This window comes from Carlito syrichta, unplaced genomic scaffold (assembly GCF_000164805.1).
Source record: "Carlito syrichta isolate Samal-C Ts95f unplaced genomic scaffold, Tarsius_syrichta-2.0.1 Scaffold311419, whole genome shotgun sequence".
Classification (NCBI taxonomy): domain Eukaryota; kingdom Metazoa; phylum Chordata; class Mammalia; order Primates; family Tarsiidae; genus Carlito; species Carlito syrichta.
This window is the reverse complement of record NW_007255515.1, coordinates 228461-241642: the sequence shown is the minus strand read 5'-3', so window position 1 is coordinate 241642 and position 13182 is coordinate 228461.

Sequence of the window (13182 nt, the reverse complement as noted above, 5' to 3'; positions counted from 1 at the left end):
AACCTTTGTGGCAACAACTGAGGAAACTGAGGCTCAGAAGCAAAGTTCAAGCTTTGACAGTTGATACATGGCACTGGGACTCAGACTCAGGCAATCAGCCTCCCAAGACTGTGTTCTTATCCACTATGCTGTAAAGAAACATGGGGGCCCCAACCGATCTCACTAGAAATGTCCTGACTGGCTTGGTTCTCTATGAAGCCTGTATTTAGTCTTAGCCCTTTCTGAATGCAGGTAGTGGATCCCTATGGGACCTTCTCCTGGTTTCTGACTTTAGCTACCGAGAAGCAGATGGGAACCTTAGCCTGGTTCAGAGAAGGCTAGTAGGTTTTCTTGGTTAGTGGTGAACTGGAGCTCTGTGTTGGAAGCTATTCTGAGGCCATGTCCAAGCACACTGGGAAGAGGTGTGGAGACTGATGTGTAGTTTTTGTTACAGAACAGCTTGTATGCTCTGTATTTGCCACCCTCAGATTAATCTAAACTGGCCATTTGCTGGATGGAAGCTGGGACTCAGAAAGGGCCAGTGACTTGCTCACATTCACACAACGATTCAGATACAGGACAGATCCCAGCCCTGCAGACTCTCAGTCTAGTGCCTTCACCATGCTGTTCTTGGGGGTACTTCCTCCATTTCACTTGCTGCTGTGGTTAGATGGCTGTTTAATCTCCTCTCTTTGCCTGGAATCATCAGGTCAGGGAACATCTATTATTTATCTTTGCCCACTCACACAAAGCCTAGCATATACCAGGTGATTTATAAATTAGAGTTTTAAAAATATTTTTTATTTTAAAGATGGGTACAATTCAGGGTTGGGTATACAAATGGTCACTGTACAGGTAGGACTTGGGCATCAGTTTTATCCCACTTTACCTAGTTTGAGATCAGATACCCTTATTGATAAGGTGTGCCTCCCCTTCCCTGGCAGTTTCCCACTACTGCCAATCCCTTTCTTATAGTATTATGATAATTGCTCGGAGTCCACATATGAGTGAGAGCATGTGGTACTCAGTTCTTTGTTTCTGTGATAGATCACTGAGTATTATAGACTGTAAATCCATCCAAGTTGCTGCGAAGTTCATAATTTTGTCCTTCATGGCTGTGTAATATTCCATCATGTCTATGTACTACACTTTTAAAATCCAGTCCACTTTCAGTGGGCAGCATGGTTGATTCCATGAAATATATGTTTTACAAGAAGGATGAATAAATAAATTGAGTGTGGTCTAAGTATCTTTATCTCACAGGAAATGGCTAAATTATCATGGTTAGGTATGGAGACTGCCATTCATGAGAGATTTTCTGTATCTGTTATCATCAATAACAACACTATTTAAACTACTCAAGGCCAGGCTTGGTGGCTCAGCCTGTAATCCCAGCACTTTGGGAGGCCGAGGTGAGTGGATTGCCTGAACCCATGGGTTCAAGACCCGCCTGGGCAACTTGGTGAGACCTCATCTCTACAATGAATAAAAAAATTAGCCGGGTGTGGTAGCGCGCATCTATCATTCCAGCTACTTGGAAGGCTGAGGTGGAAAGATCACCAGAGCCCAGCAGGTCAAGGCTGTGGTGGCTGGGAGCGGCCACTGCACTCCAGTCTGGGTGACAGAGTGAGACTCCAACTCAAAAAATAAAATAAAAAATAAATAAACTACTCAAACCAAATAACAATTGTCATTAGGAACAATCTCAGGAAACAGATTGTTTCTGAGAGAATATGAATTGGAAAGAAATAATGTTTACTTCTTTGTTTTCAGGGAGACTAGCCAATCTGCTAAGTTGTTGATAGGAGCCTTATAGGAAATTCCTTTTTTTTCCTGGCAATTATTGAGTTCCTGCCTACATTAGTCTGTATATGCTAACTACTAAAATAAACAACACAGAGGATTATTAAATAAAGGTTTATTTATTGCTCATGCCACAGTCCAACGTGAGTCAGTAGTGGGATGACAGTGTATGTATTGGAGAGGGCTCTTCCGTGCACTTTATTCAGGAAACAAGTCTTTTTCTAACTTCAGCATAAGGCCTTCCAGCTTGATTCCAAAGGGCAGAGCAGAGGAGAAATGGAAGATTGTTATGGTCCAGTTCTGGGAATGGTATAAATTACTTTCACCCACAGTCCAGGGCCAATATCAAGTCACTTGGCTCCAACCTAATGACAGAGGGATGGAAAATATATATCATCTGTGTGCCTAGGAGGGAAAAGGAATAGTTTTCATGACCACATGACTTATTTGCCCCTATATTATATGCCAGGTACTATGCTAGGCTTGGAGGGAGGAAGTGAAGATGACTCTGGTCTCAGAGGACTCATAGAAGGACTCAAGGCTGGGTGTGGTGACTCACACCTATAATACCAGCACTTTGGGAGGTGGAGGTGGAGGATTGCCTGAGCCCAACAGGCCAAGGCTGTGGTGGCTGAGAGTGTACCACTGCACTCTAGCCTGTGCAACAGAGTGAGACTCCAACTCAAAAGAAAAAAAAAAGGGACTCAGGAAAGTAAAGGAAAACTGCAATACAGTGGGATAAATGGAATTTGGCAGCAGCATAATTAGGGAACTTAAATGTTCTCCTGTTGCCCACAGGTGAGTATGCAGAGCCTATTTAAAAATGATTTAAAATGTTTTTCAGAGCAAAATGCATGTATCAGTTTAAAAAATTGAATATGCAGGAAGAATATGTAGAACATAAACTTTCTGAGTTCATCTTATCTGCAGAAGTCATTATTCAACGCTGACACTTGATTGATATTTTTGCTGGGTATAAAATTCTACATTGGGAACATGAGAATATGTTTCTTTTGGAATTTTTTTTTTTTTGAGTTGGAGTCTCACTCTGTTGCCCAGAATGGAGTGCAGTGGCCACTCCTGGCCACTGCAGCCTCAACCTGCTAGGCTCCGGCAATCCTTTGGCCTCAGCCTTCTGAGTAGCTGGAACTACAGGTGCATGCTACCACGCCTGGCTGATTTTTGATTTATTGTAGAGATGAAGTCTTGACAAGTTGCCCAGGTGGGTCTCGAACCCATGGGCTCAGGCAATCTACTCATCTCAGCCTCCCAAATTGCGGGATTACAGGCTGAGTCACCAAGCCTGGAAATTTTACTTGAGGTCATCTTGTGTTTGCCCTCCCTAGAATATTTAGGATTTATTCTTTAGTTTTTTATTTTTTGTACAAAAATATATCCCATGCTGCATTAACCCATTAAAGGAATACCTGAGGCTGGACAATTTATACATAAAAGAGGTTTATTTGACTCACGGTTCTACATGGCACTGGCATCTGCTTGGCTTCTGGTGAGGCTTTGGGAAGCTTTTACACATGGTGGAAGGCAATGGGAGATGGCATGTCACATGGTGAGAGCAGAAACAAGAGAGAGAAGGGAGAGGTCCCAGGCTCTTTTTAAGAACTGGATCTCTACTTTAACTCATTACTGTGGGGAGGGTACCAAGCCATTCATGAGGGACCCTCTCCAATGACCCAAACACCTCCCACTAGACTTCACCTCCAACATCAAAGAGCACATTTCCAGCTGGGCCTGGTGGCTCAGCCTGTAATCCCATGCCTTTGGGAGGCTGAGGTGAGTGGATTGCCTGAGCCCGCGGGTTCGAGACCCGCCTGGGCAGGTGAGACCTCATCTCTACAATAAATCAAAAAAAATTAGCCGGGCGTGGTAGCGCGCGCCTGTAGTTCCAGTTACTTGGAAGGCCGAGGCGGAAGGATCCTGGAGCCCAGCAGGTTGAGGCTGCGGTGGCCGGGAGCGGCCACTGCACTCCAGTCTGGGCAACAGAGTGAGACTCCACTCAAAAAAAAAAAGAGTACATTTCCAACATAAGATTTGGAGGGAACAAACATCTAAACAATATCATTCTACCCTTGGCCTACCCTAAATCTCTTGTCCTTCTCACATTGCAAAATATAATCATGGCTTTACAATAGTCCCCCAAAGTCTTTTTCCAGCATCAACACAAAAGTCCAAAGTCTCATCTGAGACTCAAGGCAAGTTCCTTCCACCTATGAGCCTATCTGCTTCAAGATTCCAGAGAAAGGGAGATGAAGGGAGATGGGTCCTTCTGGCTGAATGCTGGGGGAAGGTTTTATGGTAGCAACTAATTTGAACCTTTGAGGTTTCGTTGAGTTTTTCTGGGCAGAGTTGAGAGGAGAACTCTTTTGGAAGAGGGCACTGCAAAAGCAAGGAAACAAAGAGAACATGCTGTTTTTGAGGAACTGTGAAAATACAGTATGTGAGTATTATGCAATTAACCTGCTCATAACATATTTTTGTCCTCTCCAGGATCTCAAAGACCTCTGTGAGTGATCAGATGCTAGATTAGAATGGAAATTTTTGGATTTCTTCCCTAATTTCTGTTGAGGGGTCATTATCATGACCCGGCACCTTCATAAGTGGCCCTCTGGCAGTCACACTGCTCAGGTGCTCTCCTTTTTCATTTCATTCTGAGCTAATAGCTTGACCTGTCAGAGAATCCAATAAAATCACATTCATTCCCCTCAGGTCTAGCACAGTTTTAATTCAACAACCCTTTGAAATTTTCCCTAAGGCTCTGAAACAAAATCTCCATGAAGAATCCAGAAGCTTCTGGGTTCCTTTCTCTAGTCATCTATTTAGGCCTCAATGGGCTGATTTCAACTCAAAGCTTCTGAATTACATAGGATTCAATGAATGTGGGCAACAGAAAAGATCATAAATCAAAATGTAGGTCTGAACCCTGAACATCTGTGTTTGCCTTTTTCATCTCCTTAAATCCTATTGAAACAACAGAAGAAATATAAAAATAAACATAAATTTATCGTAACTGTAGAGAATCAGAAAAGGTGAGTTAGCCTATCATAAGGTGAGACATTTCTGTTCTGCATAAAGGACATGGGCCAGCTTGATGGCAAATCATAAGAAGGCTGAAAAAAGGTGTATCCTCATAGGTGTAGTTCATTGAAAAAGAGGATTTTCTCAGCAGGACCCTGGATAACCTGAAGGCTGGAGTCAGTGGGTACTAGAAGAAAGTTGGATTGAGGGAACAAGCTATGACCATTTCAGGATTGTCAGGGGCAGGGTGTTCCTTAGGATAAGGCTACAAGCACAGTTCTCTAAATTAGGAGGAACTGTGGGAGTCTTCCAGAGGGGACAGTGGGTCAGAGAGAGAATTGGGCAATGCCCTGGATAACTTCTGGTCAAAATCAAGAAACCTTACCCCCATTCCCTTATTCCATTTCCCAAGAGTTAATCTGACAACCTCAGTGAAAGCCTGGCCCATCCCACCCCTCCTTTCTCCTCACCCACCAGGGTCAGGGCCCTATAATCAGAATCTGCATTTACAGTCAGGGAACTGGGGACTTCTACTTATGCTGAGAAAAGTGTCATGGGGAAAAAAGAAAGGCATCCCGGAAGGAGTGAAATACTCTAAGGCACTCTTCTCCTGCATGGGTCCACCAGTTAGCCTGCCTACCTGCTTACCCACACCTCCTAAGCTAGTATCTCTAAGCAAGGACCACCTACATAGGAATCACCTGGAATGCTTGTTTAAATTGTATACACCTGTGCTTTATTCCGTATCTCCAATCATCACTGGCCCATCCCTACACTCCTGCATCTAAAGTCAGGCTTCCATTGAGGGAAGAGGTCTGTAGGGTACAGGCCTACAGAATCATAAAGAAAATCCACACCTCCCTATTAAAACCCAGTCCTTCTTGATAAATATAAATGGACAACCAATGATAACCAGGTATTTGAGATTTACTGATAGCATGTGTGGGGAGAGGAGGAAAGAGCCAAGATGAATAAAAACACTCCAAAGGAAACAACAGGAAAAAAATCCCCAAAAAACAGAAATTAAAGAAAACCCTTGCACAATTTATTCCCAGAAAGGTTTAAGAAGATATTGCACCTACAAAATAATAGTAAGTTACTGTGAAAAAGGAGCAATCTTTAATCAGCAAAGAGTTCTCAATAATGAAATATAGAAGGGACATAGCTATCAATCAAAGTAACCTGTCTAAATTTTCACAGAATAAAATGCGTAAAATATGAGAGAAAAGTTAAGACTTATCAAGGATAGATGCATAAAATTCAATATCCATCAATAGTTCTAGAAATGGATCTATGAATGGATGAAAAAAAAAAAAAAGAACCAACAGAAGAAAATTTTCTTGAGTTAAAACAAGGCATGAGTCTTGTTTTATTAAAAAAAAGGTTGAGGGGATAGCAAGAGTAATGACTAAAAACAGATTTCGGTATATCTTGGTAAAATATCTGAACTCTAAGAATATAAAAAAAATTCTAAAAATTCCTGGAGGGTCTAAAATGTTTTTTTCCCCTCTTACTAAGTAAAGGAATTTTGACATTGTATGAAATGCTAGAAGACAACTGAGAAATGTCTAGAGTGTTCTGGGAGAAAATGATTTTGAACATGGACTTCCACTGAATCATTATTTAAATATAAAGACAAAGGTTTTTAGACCTTCAAAGTCCCAGAAAATTTATTATTTGTATCAGTGGGAGCTATTTGTTGGAAAGTAGTTGAAATTAGCTCTGGCTGATTTAAGTAAAACAGGAATTTATTGCAAGGATTTCGGCTGGTGCACAGAATTGTCAGGAAGGAATGGAAAGTGGGTAGAAACCTAGATCAGCTCCAATGGCACATCAAAAGTCATGCCACAGGAGTCAACTGGTGTGGATGTGGTTATCTCTGCTGGGCACTGCAACTAGATGTGCTGACCTCTAGCACTGGTCACAGGAGGCATGTACTGGCCCTGCGCCTCCAGAATTGGGAAGCTGTTGCCAACACCACTGTCACCTGGATAGCATCCTATCTTTTTCTGCTTCTTTGCAATACTTGCTCCAGGCTCAGATTTCTGGAAGGGAACATCAGATTGGCCAAGCCTTGGTTGGGTGTGCCTGCCCTGGCTTTCATGGGATAAGGGAGAGTGTTTATCTTTGTCATCTTTTACAGTAAGCGACAGTTCAAGGATGCATTCTACCAAAATGAAAAATAAACCCGAGAAAGAGGAAGCTGTGGGCTACTTGTCATGGTGGAATATGAACTCAGTTATGTGTGATGAGAAGAAATCCCAGTATGACCTTTCTTGTGGCAGGCCCAGAAAGCATTTCTGAAAATTGGAATAGGAAGTTAGAAGGTCCTTGAAAATTGTTTCCAAAAATGAAGTAGTTACCATGACACAAACAGTGTGAACATGCACGTGCAAATACAGAATGATCATGAAATGAAGACAACAGGTGTTTCTCTTTTAGTTAATACAAAAACAAAACAAAAGGGAAGTATGAAAAAAAGAATCTGCATGAGATTATCATGGGTCAAATATTAAGTAAACTAAAATATAGTGTGATATGAGCAAACGATGGAGTAAAACAAACTGTTTCGTGAAACTGCAACCAAGCCTTCAAGATGAACTATTTCAGGGAAGGGGAGAGGCGAAGACAAGATACAATGTGAATTTGTATTTAATCTTTTTGGGGCTCAGCAATTCCTGCAGGTTTTTTTCATTTCAGTTTATTTTTTAATTTCAGTTTAAAATACAAAGTTAAATTGAATACTTTTTATTAGATGCATTACTTTTATAACCAGAACATAACAATAAATGTGTGTATTTTTAAAAGTAATTTAGGACAAGAAACTCACAAGAGAAAGAGAGATGGAGGAAGGGTGCCAGCCACATTTTGTCCCTTTTCCTCAAGCAAGTATCCTTATTCCAGGGTCATTGAATACTTAGAGTGCTTCAGTATTTTTATGCATTTCTGAACTTGTGCATCGCTGGGGTTGGCACAGACATGTTGCCCCCTCTTGGTGAGAAAGCTGAGGAACAAGGGGGAGAAAGATTATAAACTGAGGTGTGTTTAGCACATGGAGAAGGGGATCCCTATCCTCTCCACCCCTCAAATTTCCCACTGAACACATCCTGTTCTTTCCATTCTCTGCTGATGACAGCTCAGGGCCAGTGTCCCCTCGAGATCCTACCTCAGCCTGTAAGACTCCCTGGTGACTCATGGGAGTGTTCTTGGGCAGCCTTGTTCCTACTCTGTCCTTCCCTCACTACCCTCTTGTCCACTGGAAGCGTCTCATCCCTGATGCCCTCTGCAGGATCCTAGTATGCACACAAGCCGCCCCTTGCCTGGCACGAAACCGGGGGTGGGATATTTCTGGACCCCCATCTGTCAAGTCCTCCCTGCAAGACCCTGCAGGCTCCCTCTCCCCAACATGTGGTTGATGAACTTGGAACTTACATAACACCTGGCTGGGAGCACCCACTGCTTGTTTCAAAATAGTCTGTCATGAAAAAACACCGGATGCTTCGTGGGGTATAGGAGAAGCAGCAGTCAGCAGGACGGTGAAAGCCTGCAGCAAGAGAAAGGGCTATTGAAGGGCCGAGTCTTTTTTTCTCAAGAATAGCGTAGTTGGATTAAATGAATATGCCAGAAAAGAAAGAAAGGAAGAAAAAAGAAAGGAAAAGAGAGAAAGAGCAGTGTGGAGAGTGAGAAGGCACAGGACTTGGAAAAGGTGTTTCCTCCTTCTTGGCCTGCACTTGCTGGCATCTCCTTACTTCAGACCCTCCCTGGAAATGATTTGTATGTCTGAGGGAACCCAGGGTGAGCCACAACAGGGCCAGGAGCATTTCCCCAGAAGGTGAAGGCATCTGTAGACTCCTGCAGGCATCAGAGAGCACCCTCTGCCCCAAGGGAGCAGCCTCTGGGGACAGCCAGGTGGAATAGAGAAGGCATCTGTGGAGAAGGTCCCCATGGCCCGTCCTCATCTTCCTTGGGCGTGTTCACCACCCTCAGGTCCTTCTTGTTCTCCTCCCATCCTGTAAACGGGGTGAATGGAAGCCATGGTGCAGACCCGTACCTGCCAGCTGCTTTTAGGTATAAGTCAGATCTGATCATTTACCTCGGAGAAAGTCTGATATTTCATACTTGTAATCTGATGTCTCTGTATCTAGAAGAAACAGACAGGGTGGGGAGAGAGATCACTAGGAGGCAGCATTGTCTCAGTGTCTCCACCCACTCACCCCATTCCTCACCCCCGCCCTGAGGTAGAGAGGCTCTGAGACTGGGCCATAGCCACCTGTCAGGGTTCAAGGCCTGCCTCTTGCCCCATTTTTCTCCATTAAGACCTGAGGTTTTCAGGAGCCTTTTGGAAATGTTTAGAAGTGAAAATGTTCTCTTGACTCTGAAATACTAAAAGCAAACTACAAATCTAGCATGACTAAGGTACTCAAATGTCTACGTAATGTGACATAGTTCACAATTCTTTCTACACATTTCTGGAATCCACAGGGCTCTGGAAGCAAAACGTTTTTTTGTCAGCTCATATGTGGCACAGTGTCACCTCAAGTGACGCTATTTACAATCTCTATCTATCCCACGTAATAATCTGTATGTTTGCTGCAGACATATTGTTGTGTTTGATTAAAGTATTCTTCCCAGACATTACAAGGGTTAAGTACCATGCAGGTATCCATTATGTTTTTAAAATCAGAAAAATTCTGTCTTCCAAAACACATATAGCCCCAAATGTTTTAGATAAGGGATTATGTATCTGTGCTGTGCTAATTAGGAAAACGCAAGTAAACTTTGAACTCATTTCTTATATTGTTACATATAAGTTCTAGTTAATAAGGCATGTGGGTACATTTTAATATCTTGGTATGCTGTGGGTGGGCTTGCAAAAAAAAAAAAAAGAAAGAAAACCTTAAATGGCCTTGTCTTTCCTTAACTACCTTCTAACTAGCTCATATCCTAACTCCACTGACTAGCTGTGTGGTCTTGAGCAAGTCATCTAAGGTTTGTATGCCCCAGTTTTCTCATTTGCAAAATGAGAATAATAGTAATAATATGCAAAATATATAAAATTGCTCATGTCCTACTTTTTTTTCTCCTACAAGAATGACAGATTTACATTTGCTCAACCTAATGCCCACCCCAAGGATTATTAGGAGGAATCAGTGTGTTACTATCTCTAAGGCACTTAGAACAATAGCTGCCTGGCACATAGAAAGTACTAGGAACGCATTTGTTAGACTAAAAAAATAGAATGTCAGCTTGGGCAACATAGCAAAACCTTGTATCCACAAAAAATAAAAAAAAATTAGCTGGGCATGGTGGTGTATGCCTGTAATTCCAGCTACTGGGGGAGGAAGGGGGAGTTGACAGGGATCGCTTGAGACTGGGAGTTACAGGCTGTGGTGAGTTGCGATCATGCCACTGCACTGCAGCCTGGATGACAGAGTGAGGTCCTGACTAAAAAAAAAAGTTAGGTGACAGTGTTAATTATGTTTTGTATTTCCTGCATCTTATGATTCTTTGACATTTAAGAAATCTTGACAGCTGGGGAGACATTGTCCCTCCAGGCCTTGCCAATTCATAGAGACAGCAAAGTGCTCAGGTCTTTTATATACAAATCAACGAATCCTGAGCCCATGTGTTCGACCACCTCCTTTATCTAACTCTCACACACCAAGTCAATGTTTCCCCTGCCCTAAATCATCCCAAGGCCAGGTACCACGCAACTAGAGATCATTCCTATATCCCAAAGCCTTCTGGACTTATTCAAACTACCCAGTCCCAAGCTGCATACATTGCTTTACCCTGTCTTGTCTTTTCTTTTCTTCAGAACACCCAATAAAGACTCTGGCATAGGTTTTCTCTCCCTCCCGCCTATGCCTTTTGACCAAAACCTGATGCTTTCCCTGCGGTCTGGCAAGGCAGGGTGTACTTCCTTCTCTTAGAAAATGTTGACAATCAATTCTTTTCTTATAATGGCATTGACCTTTCCATGTTGACACTCAGTCACTTCCATAAGTTAAAATTTCACAGGTACAAATGAGATAATCACTTTGGGCGAGCCGCTTTCTGGCTGGTCCCTTTTGCTTTCCAAAATGATAGTTTTACACTAGATGGTATGTAACAATTCTAGCATCATAGAATTATGTACTTCTTTCCATAAATTTATAATTTAATTATGATATAGCTAAAAAGTCAACTAAGAATGTATCCACTCATTTTGACTGTAAAAAGAGAAATAATTGCTGGGCACGGTGACTCAATCCTATAATCCCAGCATTTGGGGAGGCTAAGGTGAGAGGATTGCCTGAGCCTAGGGATTTGAGACCAGCCTGGGCAGCTTGGTGAGACCTTGTCTCTACTACAGATCAAAAATTAGCCAGGCATGGTAGCACATGCCTGTAGTCCCAGCAGCTTGGAAGACTGAAGTGAAAGGATTGCTTGAACTCAGCAGGTCAAGGCTGCAGTGGCCGTGAGCATGCCACTGCACTCCATTCTGGGTGGCAGAGCAAGACTCCAACTCAAAAAGAGAGAGAGAGAGAGAGAGAGAGAGAGAGATAGTTGACCCCAAATGGGACCTATCATCTCTGTACATTTTCCCCCAGGGACAGAAGCCTGCAGACAGAGCCAGGTTTATACCCTGTTGCTGCTTTTAAATAAGTGCCATAACCATGTCTGGAATGGAGAGTAGTCACAGGAGGGCCATGGTGTCCTTCTGTGTTTGCTCCCCAGACCTTGAGTTATCATGGACTGGGTGACATGTGAGAATGCCCACTGGACTCACCATATATGACCTGGGCCTGGGATCCAAGGACAGCAACAAGGATGAGGAAGGAGAGGGCAGCTGTGGAGACCTTCATTCTTCCAGTAGGCAGTCAGAGCTGGCCTGAGGACTTCTGGGCTCACTTCCTCCTGGCTCACCAGGACCTCAGCCCTGCCCTTGTATTTATAAGAATAGGAGGATCAGGAAGTCCCAGGGCAGTGTACAGAATGCAGTTTTTTAGCTATATGAGAGTTAATGCACTATTTCTAAAAAGGGAACAAGGCTGAGAATGCAACAGGAAGTAGAGAGCAAAGATAACCCCCCTGTGAGTTTCCTGAACTGTCCCAATAGGTACAGGCAAAGAGAATAAATGTTTCAAGGACAATTCTTCCCTTAAGGAGATTCATTTATTTCTCTAAATCTGGGGCTGGGGTGGGAGCTGGGGACTATCTCAGACTCCCCAGTCAGCACTGGGACTTGATGGACACTGCCCGTGCCCATTCCCAGTTCTGGAGTCCCAACCAGAAGGGATTTTGAAGACCAGTCAAACTGGCCACCAAAATGCAGAGCTGAGGCCAGGCACAGTGGCTCACTCCTGTAATCCTAGTGCTTGGGGAAGTCAAAATGGGAAGGTCTCGTTCTTACGAACGTATCAACTCAACTCAGCAGTCACTTCTGTCAGAAAAAGGCTTCCTGGTGCTTACTTCCTCTAGGATGGGCCAGGCATCCCCAGCAAATGCTGTCCCTCCACAGTATCTGGTACTTACTTCTCCTGTATCATCAGTCACTCTCTATTTTAAATACTTATTTACTTACTGGCCACCCCTAATACAACAGGGTATGTGTGTGTATGATTAAAAAAAAACACACATATAACATGAGATCTAGCCTCTTGAAACTTCCAAATGTACATTTATAAGGACCTTGAAGACTGTGTCCAAGAATGAGACTCACAAATGATGTGAGTCTACAAGTACAAAGACAGAATGATAATAATGAAATGAAGATAAGAATTTCTCTTTTGGTTAATAAGAAAAAAAAGTCAATTAAAATTATTGGAAAATTGAAATCTATATGAGATCATCCTGGGTTAATATTAAGGAAATAAAAATGCTGTGTTATTTGAGCAAATGATGATAAAAGATACTTCTAAACTGTAGTCAAGCCTTCAGAGCTGAGATATGGGTAGGAGAGGATGAGACGTGATGTGAATTTGTGTTTAATCTTTTTGGGGTTAAAATAATTCTCAGTTTTTATCATTATTTCGGGACTTTTTTCTAACACAGTAATGATTTAGTGTCATACAAGTTATGTGGTTACTGATCAGTTTTCTCCTATTGGTTTCTTAGGCAAATTACCCTAATAGAAAGCATATTGCCTTTTTTTCAAACAAAAAAATATATTTGTTATCTTAAAGATGGGGCACTATTCCCAATAGCAAAAACATGGAACAAAAGATTTTGTTAAACTTAAAAAAAATTTTTTTGCCGGGCTCGGTGGCTCAGCCTGTAATCCCGAGGCTTTGGGAGGCTGAGGTGAGTGAATTGCCTGAGCCCACGGGTTCGAGACCCGCCTGGGCAGCGAGACCTCATCTCTACAATAAATAAAAAAATCAG